General features: G+C 46.8%; 1 protein-coding gene across 1 annotated transcript in view; it reads left to right on the plus strand.

Annotated features, from left to right (window-relative positions):
- ANO10 (anoctamin 10) overlaps positions 1-12,139 on the plus strand; it is a 272,762-nt gene that overhangs the window by 231,844 nt on the left and 28,779 nt on the right. The window lies entirely within an intron of this gene.

Genomic DNA, 12,139 nt, shown 5'->3' on the forward strand with positions numbered 1-12,139 from the left:
GGGGTAGGTATCCTGCAGGGCCTGTGGTTACAGACCACTGCAGGTGAGTTCAGACTGAGGGTACGTGTGGTAAAGGCAATTCTGAGGGGACATGCTAAGCACCCACCTGTAGCTCTGCCTGTACCTATGCGGGTGACAAATACTAAGCAGTATAAATTTCCTGGAGGGCACAAAGAAATTGGAGAAACTCTACAGGAGGTAGAGAGGGTGGGCATCATAAAGCCCACTCATAGTCCTTTTCCCCAGTGTGGCCAGTGAGAAAACCAGACAGCTTGTGGTGTATGACTGTAGACTACAGGGAATTGAATGAAGTCACATCCCCATTGCATGCTGCTCCCTCCATAGCAGAGCAAACATTCTGGACACCCTCAGCCATGAGTTGGGAACGAATCTTTATGTAGTAGACCTTGCTAATGCTTTCTTCTCTATTGACATAACACAGGAAAGCCAGGAACAGTTTGCCTTCACGTGGGAAGGCCGGCAGTGGACATTCACTGCCCTTCCACAGGGATATCTCCACAGTCCCACCATCTGTCATGGGCTTGTAGCCCAGGACCTGGCCACATGGAGGAAATCGCAAACAGTGCGGTTGTATCACTACATTGATGATGATATGCTCACATCTGATTCTCTTTCAGATTTAGAAGGGGCAGTTCCTAGACTGTTGCAACATCTACAGGAGAAAGGATGGGCTGTGAGCAGCACCAAGGTTCAGGGACCTCGTTTGTCTGTGAAATTCTTGGGGGTTGTCTGGTCAGATAAAACTAACGTTGTTCCTGAAGCAGTTATAGACAAGGTCCAGGCTTTCCCCACCCCTACCACTGTGGCAGTATTACAAGAGCATTTGGGTCTTTTTGGGCTACTGGAGAGTGTTTATCCCACACTTGGCACAAATTCTGAAGCCCTTATACCAGTTGGTACGAAAGGGCATCAGGTAGGACTGGGATGAGACATGTGCAGCTGCTTTTACTGCTGCCAAGCGGGCGGTCAAGGCCATGCAGGCCTTAAATGTAATGGACTCATCAAGGCCCTGTGAACTAGATGTTCGTGTAACCGAAGATGGTTATGGATGGGGTCTTTGGCAGCAGCTTAATCGGACATGCCAACCTATTGGATTCTGGTCACAACTATGGAAAGGAGCAGAGGTCCTGGTCACCTTGATAGAGAAGCAACTGGCTGCTGCTGTGTACCACACCTTGCTGGCTACTGAGCCCATTGGTGGAACAGCTCCAACTGAGGTAATAACCACCTATCCCATCACAGGGTGGGTGTGAGACTGGACCCAAAGGCCACAGAGTGACGTGGTTCAGACACCTACATGGGCCAAATGGGCCACATATTTACAGCAGCGCAGAATCCTCTCTACTAGCCCCTTAAGTGGAGAACTCCCACTGCTTATTGGGGCCAGTTACATATACGAGTAGAAAGCAGGAAGATCTTGCTTTTCAGCCCTTGGTAGCAAAGACTCCTCATCAGGAGGGAAAAGCCCCTATACCTGAAGATGCTCCGTACAGATGGCTGCAGTCGTGGGCAGCTCCCAAAGTGGAGGGCTGTGGCTTTCCATCCTAACACTGAGACAGTATGGATGGAAGATGGAGAGGGGAAGGGCTGAGGTGCAGAAAGTATGGCTTGTGATCACCAGGGGCCTTCCCCCATAGTTGTCTGCACTGACAGCTGGGCCATCTATCAGGGCTTGACCCTGTGGCTACCAACATGGTATCATGCCAACTAAATGGTTGGTCACCGGCCCCTTTGGAGACAAGAGTTGTGGCAAGACCTATGGGCCTCTGGTCAGACTAAGACAGTTACCGTATATCGTGTGACTGGCCATTTGCCTTTGGCATCCCCAGAGAATGATGAAGCAGACACATTGGCCCAGGTGTGCTGGCTACAAGGAAAGCCTGCCTCTGATGTGGCCCAATGGCTACACCAGCATTTCTTGCACACAGCATAAAATGTAGCCCGTGGGTGGTGCTTGCCATTGACCTTTGAAGAAGTCAGCAGAGCCTGGAAGGAATGCCTCGTGTGCTCTAAGAGGGACTTACACCGAGTCCCACAGCAATGTGGGACAATAGTAAGGGGGCCAATACCCCTTGTCAGGTGGCAGATAGACTGTATTGGGCCTCTGCCCATATCAGAAGGATATCGGTATGCCATGACTTGTGTGGACACGGCTACTGGACTATTGGTTGCTTTTCCTGCATGTCGTGCAGATCAGCAAACCACCAAGAGGGGCCTTGAGCATCTCTGTGCAGCCTATGGCCCAGCTGCAGGTGATTGAGAGCCATCAAGGCACCTACTTTACTGGACATGTATTACAAGAATGGGCTCAGCAATTAGGAATAAAGTGCAAATTTCATGTACCATATAATCCTACCAGGGCAAGCATGATAGAGAGGTACAACAGTTTATTGAAATCTGGCCTGAAGTCAGACACCAGTAGTCTATGGGGTTGGTCAGTTTGCCTAAGGACAGTGCTGTTGTGTTTGAATGAGAAGCCACGTAAAGGAGCTTTGTGCCCTGTGGATATGCTCACGCACCTTGCTGCCTCTCCTATACAATTGTACGTTCAAACCAAAGGAGCTACTGAAGCCAGGATATGGCCAGCAGAGCAACATCCTGCTGCCAGCCCTACTGCATTAAGGCCTGGAGACACTGTTGAACGGACCTAGCCCTGGACATTTTGACACATGGACCAGTGATGGCTGGCCCTTCTGGCACTTTGGGGGAAAGGCCTGGAAGCTGGCCTCCTGTGTATTCCTGGAGTAACAGCTGAATGGCCCCCAAAGGTCACGGTAGTGTACCCAAAATGTCCAGGAGGTAAGAGCATCTTGCGGGGAAGTTTTGTTTTATCTTTATGGCCAGCACATGTGCCTCCCGTAGCCCTATATATTTCACACTCAGGGATGGGGGTGAAAGTCTGGTATACGAGACCAGAACGAGATCCCATGTATCTTATCGCGCCCCCCTTGAGATTATTTTCCCCTACAGTCCTTGTGGCCTGAGTGCGCCCCCTGGCTGCAGCTGCCACATGATGATTGCTCTGAACCCTCAGCTACTGCCTGTCTGTGGGATGGACGGGCTGTGCACTTAGTCTGCGTGGGACTTTGAACCTCGCTGAATCCTCAGGCTTGAGGATTGTCAAAAATTCATTGCTGTTGCTATTGTTATGTCATTAGTCTGGTCACAGTGGTCCAGTTTTCTCACCCAGGGACCATTGCAGAAGAAGGGGAATGAGTAGATTGTAAGGTGAGATTTCTGGAGGGGTGGCCTGTGGGTAAAATTGTAACATTTCCAGAGTATCTCACCTGGCTTTAGTGCATTTGCATATCCTCGGGGATGGAGAGAAGTTCATCTCCCTGTCAAGGGGTGTCTGGACCTGAGAGGTTAGGGGGAGGGGATGGCTTGCTTGCTGGCTTCTTCCAGAGCAGAGGAGAAAGACAGGCCCGGGGCTGCAGATTGTGAACAATAAACGGGTTTTAAACTTTATTTCTCCCTTTGACTGATTTCAGTTTTTAGAGGTATTTTGCCCCGGAATTTCCTCTCCCCGGACTTACAGTCCCACACTTGAAAAGACAAATATTTTGCTTTTTCAGTGTCAGAATTCACTTATTAGTAGATTGGAAATGAGAGCTTAGAGTTTGTAATAATAATGATGCTAACTCAACATTTTAGAGCTCAGCTCCAAGTATAATATTCTATAGGCTCTGTATGTCAGTCACTGTATTCATTTCTTTAGTCCACCTTATTCCTCGTCCTCAACTCTTTTTTTTTTTGTCTTTCATGAAAGGAAAACGGCTACGTGCACAAAGTGACCATTCTTTAAATTTAATATTATCTGAACACCCTCCCTTTAACCTATGTTATCTGTGCTTGTGTTATTTGCATCCTCATTTTTTTACTTCATTTCCTTTTAGCACATTATCCTGCTTTTACTTCTGTTTATCTTCGCAGATGCTTGTGCATCTCTTTTTTATGCTGCTGATTCTGTCTTAAAGCCTTCAAAGCACTTGGTCTCAAAGTGTTCCCTGGAATAGTCACAGGCCTTGTGATCTGTGCTTTCAGCCGGCATTCCTGCTGGGGAAGCTTCATGTTTAGGATGGCTTCCCTCGTGAAGCCTCTCTCAAAGGTGGGAGCCTTTGCTTGGGGGGCTTCAGAGCTCTTCCCTCTAAGCTGCCAGGTGCCCACTCTGGCCAGGAGTGCTTGGTGAAGCCCTCCAGGGAGCTGGTCCCTGTGGGAGCCTGGGAGACATGTGGGCTACTTGCCTGGTAATAGCAGGTGAGGTGGAAATGGCCCTAATTCGGTTCCTGCTGTCAGGCAAGCAGCCTTGCAGCCAGTTTAACCCGCTGTTTTCTGAAGAAAATGGTCTGCTTCTGTTGATCATAGACTTAATTCACTTTTAAATGTTGCCATACTAGAGGGTAGACAAGGGGCCTATCTTAAATTGAACTGGAACCAAAAAGTACATTCATTCTGGGGGAGAGAAAACTTTTTGTCCATCCTCTCCTGTGGCCTCTTCTATAGATTTAAGTAGAGAAAAGTAAATAGCAAGGCAGGAAGGAACAGAAAACACAAAGTCAAGCATTTGAGAGGTCTAACAGAAGGCGCCTCTGCCAGATCTAGATTGTTTTATTCCCAAGTACAGGCTTTATTTATGGCTCTGCCTTAGTAAAGGGTTTGTTTGGGATCATAGTGCACATAATTTTCATTGTTCAGACAAGGCAGGGAATAGACAGCTGTCTGCCACTTGTTTGGCTTCTTTCTTTGATCAGAAAAGAATGCTCTGACTAGGGCTGAGAGGCCGTCCGGGCAGCCCTAGCCAGAGAGAGAGGCAGTTGATTAAGAAGTGCTGAATGGGAGCAGTAACAGCTTCATGGGGTAGGATAATAAGTGGGATAAGGTTCAGGGGCAACTAGTCAGGTGCCTGGCTGTTGGCCATGTTCTCAGCCATTATCCGCACGCCTGCCTGGGCCAGAAGAAGAAACATCAGGAGTCTGGGCAGTTTTCTCTAGTTTCCTCTTTTTCCACATTTTCTGAAAACCAACTGCACCAGCATTTCAGATCTGCACCAGTTCTAAAACTTTTTGTTGCCCACCACCCCTTAGGCTCACCCAATTCCCTTCCAAGCCCCGTGTACTTGGTTAGAGAGTGGTTAGTGGTAATGAGTTGGTATTGTTGTGGGAGGGCAGAGTGGGCTTGATTTCCATTCATGTTTGGTGGTATGACCTGGTTGTTTGTCTATCCCCTAGCTTCAGGATTCCATCAAATGTCAACTTGTGACAGTACCAATACCCCTATTATTGGGACTTATTAGTTAAAAATAACATACCTACATCTTCCCTCTCTGGTACTTGGGCCTATTCTGACGTCAAACAGCACGCTCAAACCAGTCTAACTGTAGACAGAAAAAGGCTAAGTTATTGTGAGTTAATTACATCAAACACAGTGGCAGTCTCGGAAAGGAATGGCTGGTCAGCACATAGCTAATGCCTTGAAACTAATTTCTGTAAGAAGCAGTAATTCTACAATGCAGGTGTTGCTGAGGCCTGAAATACAGACGGAGGTGTCTTTAAATGGTCCTCCATTAGCCCTGAAACCATCTGCTTGTTTGCAGCCGAAATATAAATTTTCCACTGTACTTAGCACTGTGCCAATGGCATCCTTCGAGACAGGGAAGCAGCATAAGCAGGAGGCCTGTGCAAGCACTCCTGCCAGTCTGCTCTGCAAGGCCCTTCGAGTGCATTTCCACTGATTTGATGAGGGGACAGAGAACCAGAGGGAAATACAGTGTCTTTTCCAAACTAAGCTCCACTTCTGACACTCCCTCGGGCTTCCGAAGGACTGAGTGTCAGTGTGCCCTCAGGGACTGCCTGTTTGCATTTGGACTCAAAAGGATTCGTCCTCAGCTGTAAAACAGTTGCCAAAATCAGTATGATCTGCCTTGGAAGAGATATAAATAAAAAGGGGAGGCAAGTTTCTATTGTAGGAAAATCACTGAACAAAAAAAGGTGGTATTAAGTGTGGAACTAGAGTGGGCTGTGCATCCCTTTTATCCTTAACATAGTTTCCAGTAAATTCTGTATTAAATTCAGTCATACTGTATTTATGTGTGTCTAATTTTCTATAATCAACACCCAGCATCACTACATCTAAGTGTACTGGAGAATCAAAACACTTCCTGCCCAAGACTGTAGACATAACCGTTGAGGTAATAACTTGGTGTTTAATACACACACACAAAATGTTCACATGCCCATTTGCTGAAGGACCTCTTCATGGAACTCTCCTCACAGGTCAACCAGTGAGGACAGCATCGGCTTCCGTTTGCCATGTTACCTGAACTTAAGTCATTTAGTTAAGGCTTATCACAGAAAAGTTACTTCTCAGGCCACTTGGAATCATAGTCTCCACATGGAAACATTCACAGAAAGCATCTTTTTCACAGATAGAGCATTGATGTACTCAAAATATATTTTCTCGTGACTAAACGCAGAGAGCTAGTATGAGTTTCTGAGCGTTGAGCTGAACGAGACTGAGCGGCGTGGTGTGGTCTTGGTCACACTGCCTTCGTACTCCTTGTACGAATGGCGCCCTGGTTGAAAAGGACTTCCATGTTTTCTTATGGTTTTCAAGAGCATAGCTAAATAGTTTACTGTGCTGGCAGGCCTGGGATGTCTTTTATTTATTTTTTTTTAAAGAAAATTTAAATACACAAGGACTCACAGTATTGCAGTCATAAAAGATTCCATTACAATCTAGGTAGTAGGATTCAAATATTCTTGCCCTACAGAATCAGATACGAGGCCAGCAAGAAGATTTTACTATTTTAAAATAAAATTTAAAATGGCAGTACTAGGGCATACTTAAAATTACTTAGAGGAAAAATCTTTTGCAATGACTTCATAGTAAAATGCAATTAAAAGACAAAACTTGTACAACATTTTTATTCCTTTCATTTTACCTTTCTCTTGGCTGATGTTAAATACAGTAAGGTTTTGTGAGGCAGAAAAAAAAGTCACAGAATGTAGTACATTTTATTGTTCATTTTCAAAGCAATTAGCATAGTGGAAACAATCCCAGCCTCTCATTTAACACAAATGAAAGACTCAGACCGCCCTCTTCCTCCTTCCAGTTTTCTTCTTAAAGGATGATCGTCAGGTATAACAATGCTTAAAGATAAAAGAATAGTATTCAAATATAAAAAGTCACAAAAAATCAACTCAACACTTGAGAGACACTTGGCTTTAATAGTGTTTTTAAAATCCAACATTTTAACACATTAACCCCAAGTGTGAAATAAAAATTAGATGAGTTAGGTGGTTTTTTTATCTTACTATTTAGTAATGTAATATGCACATGTTTTTGAATGTTTTTGTTGTAAATTCTTTTATTGTGTATTAAAATTAACTGGTAAGATTCGTTCCAGTTCCCTGAGGTAATTTATTATAAGTAATATGAACTGCATTTCATACCTGGAGAAACAAGATTCCGAGAGAAATCGATGCTTGACTACAGAGGAAGTAAAAGCAGTGCCTCCTTCTCCAACGGCGACAGCCCCGAAGGCCTCTCCGTCAGGGCCGCCGGCCGCCGGGCAGTACCGCCCCGTGTGTCTGTTTGAATCAGTCTCACTGGGGGCTGTTGAATAGTCCCAGTAAAAGCGACTTGAAAGCAAGGGAAGACAGGCGCTGGACAGACACCGTGACTGGTCGGTCTCAAGGCTGCAGGGCTTGGACCGGCGACCGGGATCCCGGGCCGCGGGGGCGCGGAGCTGGCGGGAGAGGGCGCGTCCGAGGCCGTACCCTGAGTGCGCAGAGCTCTGGGGCCGCGGGGACTTCCGTCACGGGTTCAATTCATCCTTCCACAGACGTTGTGCACCTTTTGCGCGTCTTAGGGAATAAGGAAAACAAGAGCAGCATGAAAGGAGCAGATTTGGAAGTGATGTGTGTTTGGTGAAATTGTGAGTGCTGATTATAATTCTTCACTTGCCAGACTCTTAAATTCCACCTTTAACTTCCTCAAAGGACCAAGCACTAAGCTGAAACTCAAACCCATTTTCAAAATGATGATACATACTCCTGGCTTCCTTTCTGTCTCTTCTCATTTGGTCCTTTAACAAATATGGAAATGACAGTTGTAAGGGCTATAATAACAAAACCTAAGACCTCTAAGGTATAATTAATAAATTATGTTAATAAATCAGTTTGTAGAAGAACTAAGATTGTTCTTTTATATCATTTGAGAGCCCAAACCCTCTGTGACTGAGAACTGCCAATTATGAGAAACTGTTTTCAGGTTTCCTTTGCTAGGGTTAGGATCCAAGTCCCTAATTTGTGATTTTTAAATAGTATCTGTACTTTGTCAGTATTTTCAGTGAAACTCTCTTTGTAGTCGGGAGCATGTTGCGGCACCTGGTGGGGGTCGTCGCCCTCAGCAGCGGCTCCGGCCGCCCCCTCCAGCGTCCCTCTTGCTGTTACGGCTTGCTCTCGCGTGCATGCATGCACCCGTGTCGTGCTCCTGCTCGAGTCCTTCCGCCTCTCCGTGCTGTTCAGAAGCCCTGGCCTCTCACCGGCCTGTGCAGGCCCTCCGCTCCAACGTGGGGACTGCTCCTCAGACACCCCCTATTGATTTGCCTTTGATCATTCTCTTCACTGCTGGCTCCCCTTTGTCTGCTCGGTTGCATGGGACGTTCTTCTCTTTTAAGAGGTACCTGATGGGTCACCACCCAGTGAGGCCTTCCTTCGTGGGCACGGGTCGGGCTGCACTTTGATCACGCCCCCGTGTCTGTTGCCTGTTCCAGGAAAAGGCATGGGCCACACCAGAATGTGCATGTGTGTTGTTAATGCCTAGCTTGTGGTGGGTGTGAACTGAAGAGCCCCGTTATAACCTGGGTCCGCTGATCACGTGTTTGTGTGTATGCTCCTGGAGAAGGCGGTGTTTGCGCTGTGCCAGAGGTAGGACCATGGTCCTCGGGAGAGAGCCTCAGAGACAGGCTGTGGGCCTCGGAGTCACACACGTGTGGGGTAGGGAGAAAAACATCCTATTTGGAGTCAGAACAACTGCAGTCATTTTGGCAGTCTCTTTAGGTCAAGGGACCTTAACCAGCATTCTAGCAATTTGGGTCTGCGGGGTGGATTCCAGTCTGAACTCTGGCATGGAGAAGCCGTGCAAGCTCGGGTACATCTCGTGACCTTTGCTTCGGTGTCCTCATCGCTGAACTGAGGCCTCCCTTGAGGTGCCTCCATCATGGGGGCAGCTCTTCTCGTGGAGATTCAGCATGCACACCGTGGGGGGGCTGCTTCCCCAGGTTACAATCATGTGATCACAGGACACCATTATTTAAAATGCCTGTGTCCCAAATGTCCTAAATGAAAATTTGGGATGTTGTATGTTGAATTTACTGTTTGTCTTTCTTGCTATAGACTTGTGTGCTTGCTTTGACTTTTTAAAAGGATACAGACCAGCTCTGTGGGTAACTAGCTATATAAAGAAGCAGTTTGCTTTTGAGAGAGATTTGTAGCACACCTATCTTTACAGTGCATTCTGTGTATTCTGACTGTCATGAGATGGGTGGCATGTGATCCATCAGGTAAGCTCCTCAGAGTCATCACTGGTGTTCTTATCAGCCATGATAGGTGTGCGAGAGACAGTGCTCACGTGCTGAGAACTTGCAAGCATAATGATGTGACTGTTTCAAAATTAGCAATAAACAGGTGATGGCAACTCCTCTTTTGCCTCTGTTATTTCAGTATCAGCTCACATTTAAAAACTTGCCACTAGAAAATGTGGGCGTGATGAGTTTTAAGTAAATATTCTGATGTTTTGTAAATGAGTTGAATATGGTGAGTGAAAGCCTTTGCAAGTCCTGTGCTTTTGGTGTTTTCATCCTGTTTCTGGGCAGTGAAGGCCCCAACTCAGCATGAGCGCACTGCACCCCTGAGCCCCGTGCACCCAGACCCAGACCCAGTCTCGTTCTCAGAGACCTGCTCAGGAGGTGCCAGAAGCTGACACTGAGTGGTTGCTGGGGCAGCTGGGACCCCTCCTGCTCCCCTGGGAGCTGCATTTCTGTGACTGGATGTGCTCCTGTTTGCCACTGCAGCACCTGCCATTAGGCTACTTTAATGCTGGGGGCTCCCTGCCAGGGGGAAGATTTCTTTTTTCCCTCCTTCCCACAATACATTTTCAAGTATGGCTAAAATAATTTCATCTTAACTAACTGTGCCACATGAAGTAGAGGAAGACTGCTCTTTTTAGACCCAAAGATGTAGTAATTACCTTTGGCAAAGCAGCTGATGAAAATCTAACAATATTAGATAAATATATCAATAATAAGGTAATGATAAGTATACATGGTAGAATGAAATTCAGTTCTTTGGAAAAACCCCACAGATTAGGAAGTGTTAAGTAGTTTGCCAGTTTCTCATAAACTAACAGAACGCTTTGAATCTTCACAGAGTCACAGCACAGTGAGTCCACAGAGGTCGGGGGCTCAGAGCAGCTGCTCCTGGGTGGAAGTGGCCATGCTCGCCACCTCTCTGGCCTCCTCTCTGAGAGCTGCTGCGGGGTCCACTGCTCTTTCTTCTGGTTAATATGTGACCCTCCCTTTACCCCAGGATTCCTCCAGGTGGAATTGCTTTGAACTCTAGTGTTCAGAGTTCCCCAAAAGATGGAGTTCGTTAAAAGTTAGAGCCACCAAGTTCCTGAAAAAACAGCAATAGTTTGCCAGAAGAGCCAAGCAACACACAGGAATTTGGATTTACTTTAGATTAAAAGGATGTGTTAGATTAATTTGCAGATGAAAACTGTGGCAGATTTGGAATACTTTCTCAGTCTTCGTTTATTTAAAAACCATAAAAAGTTTGGAGATAATATCTGTCTCACTTTTTCATGTATTCAGTGCATCAAGAATGTAGCATAAATAGTTTCCACTATTTCTGCTCTTGGGCACTGTTTTCTATTGCTCTATAACAAATGACTGCAGACTTAGTGGCTTAAACAACACACATTTACTGTCTCATGATTTCTGTGGGTGAGGAGTTTGGGCGCAGCATAGCGGGGTCCTCTGCTTGGCCTCACCAGGGTGCAGGCAAGACGTGTGACAGGACTTGGGCCTCTCTAGAGGCTCAACTGGAGAAAGGTCTGCTCCAAGCCATCTGTGGTCGGCAGAATTCATCCCTGTGGCAGTAAGACTACAGGCCCCCATGTTCTTGCTGGCCATCTGCCGGGGCGACTCTGAACTCCCGGCAGCCACCCACGGTGCCTTTCCGCCTTCCTCTCCGTGGGCCTCTCTCAACGTGGCAGGTACCACTTGCTCAAAGTCAGCTACACAGAGTCTCTGACATCAGGGACAGCTCTGCCCTCTTTTAAAGGGCTCTTAACCTATTAAGTCGAGCCCACTCAGGATGATCTCCCTTTTAGTTGAAGTCAGATGATTAGGAACATTAATTACATCTGCAAAACCCCTTCATCCTGGTCATCTGATGCGATCTACCGCTGGAGTGACAGCCCATCACCTTTGCCGTATTCTATTGATTAGAAGCAAGTTCCACCTCACACTTACATTCAGGGGGTGGGGATTGTCCGAGGCATAGATTACAGGAGATGGAAATCCGAGTGGCATACCCTGGATGTATGCACCACAGACACTCAGAGGATGCTTACTAAGTTGAAAGAGTCCTTTATAAACCAGTTGTTTGAAATGCAGAACACTTGTTCTAATCGGGAGAGGGTGATCATTTGTAGTTTGTAGGTGAGCTGATCAAGCCTAATTTTTAAAGTGTGGCTAGTCTAAAATATTCCTATGCGATTTACCTTGGGTTTTGGATAAGATCAGGGGGTGTGCAGTACAGGAAAAAGGCTTCTTCACATACTCTAGGACACAGGCACTCCTGTCCACTGGCTCTACACCAGCCCTGCTGCAGCCCTACTTGGTAGGCCACATCTGCTTCTCCCTTTCCCACATGCTTGGAGCAGCCCAGGCCTCTGACCTGCCTTAAGCATCCTGCTGTCCACCCACATGGGCCCCAAGCTCCCCAGGCACCCAGATGGCCTTTCTTCTTCTGCCCCTCAGTGAGGCTCGTCCGTCCCATTGGCTATGAGACTGAGAGGTGTTAGAGTAAAGGCACCAGGTGCGGAGGAAGAC

Source organism: Manis pentadactyla, chromosome 1 (assembly GCF_030020395.1).
Source record: "Manis pentadactyla isolate mManPen7 chromosome 1, mManPen7.hap1, whole genome shotgun sequence".
NCBI classification, from domain to species: domain Eukaryota; kingdom Metazoa; phylum Chordata; class Mammalia; order Pholidota; family Manidae; genus Manis; species Manis pentadactyla.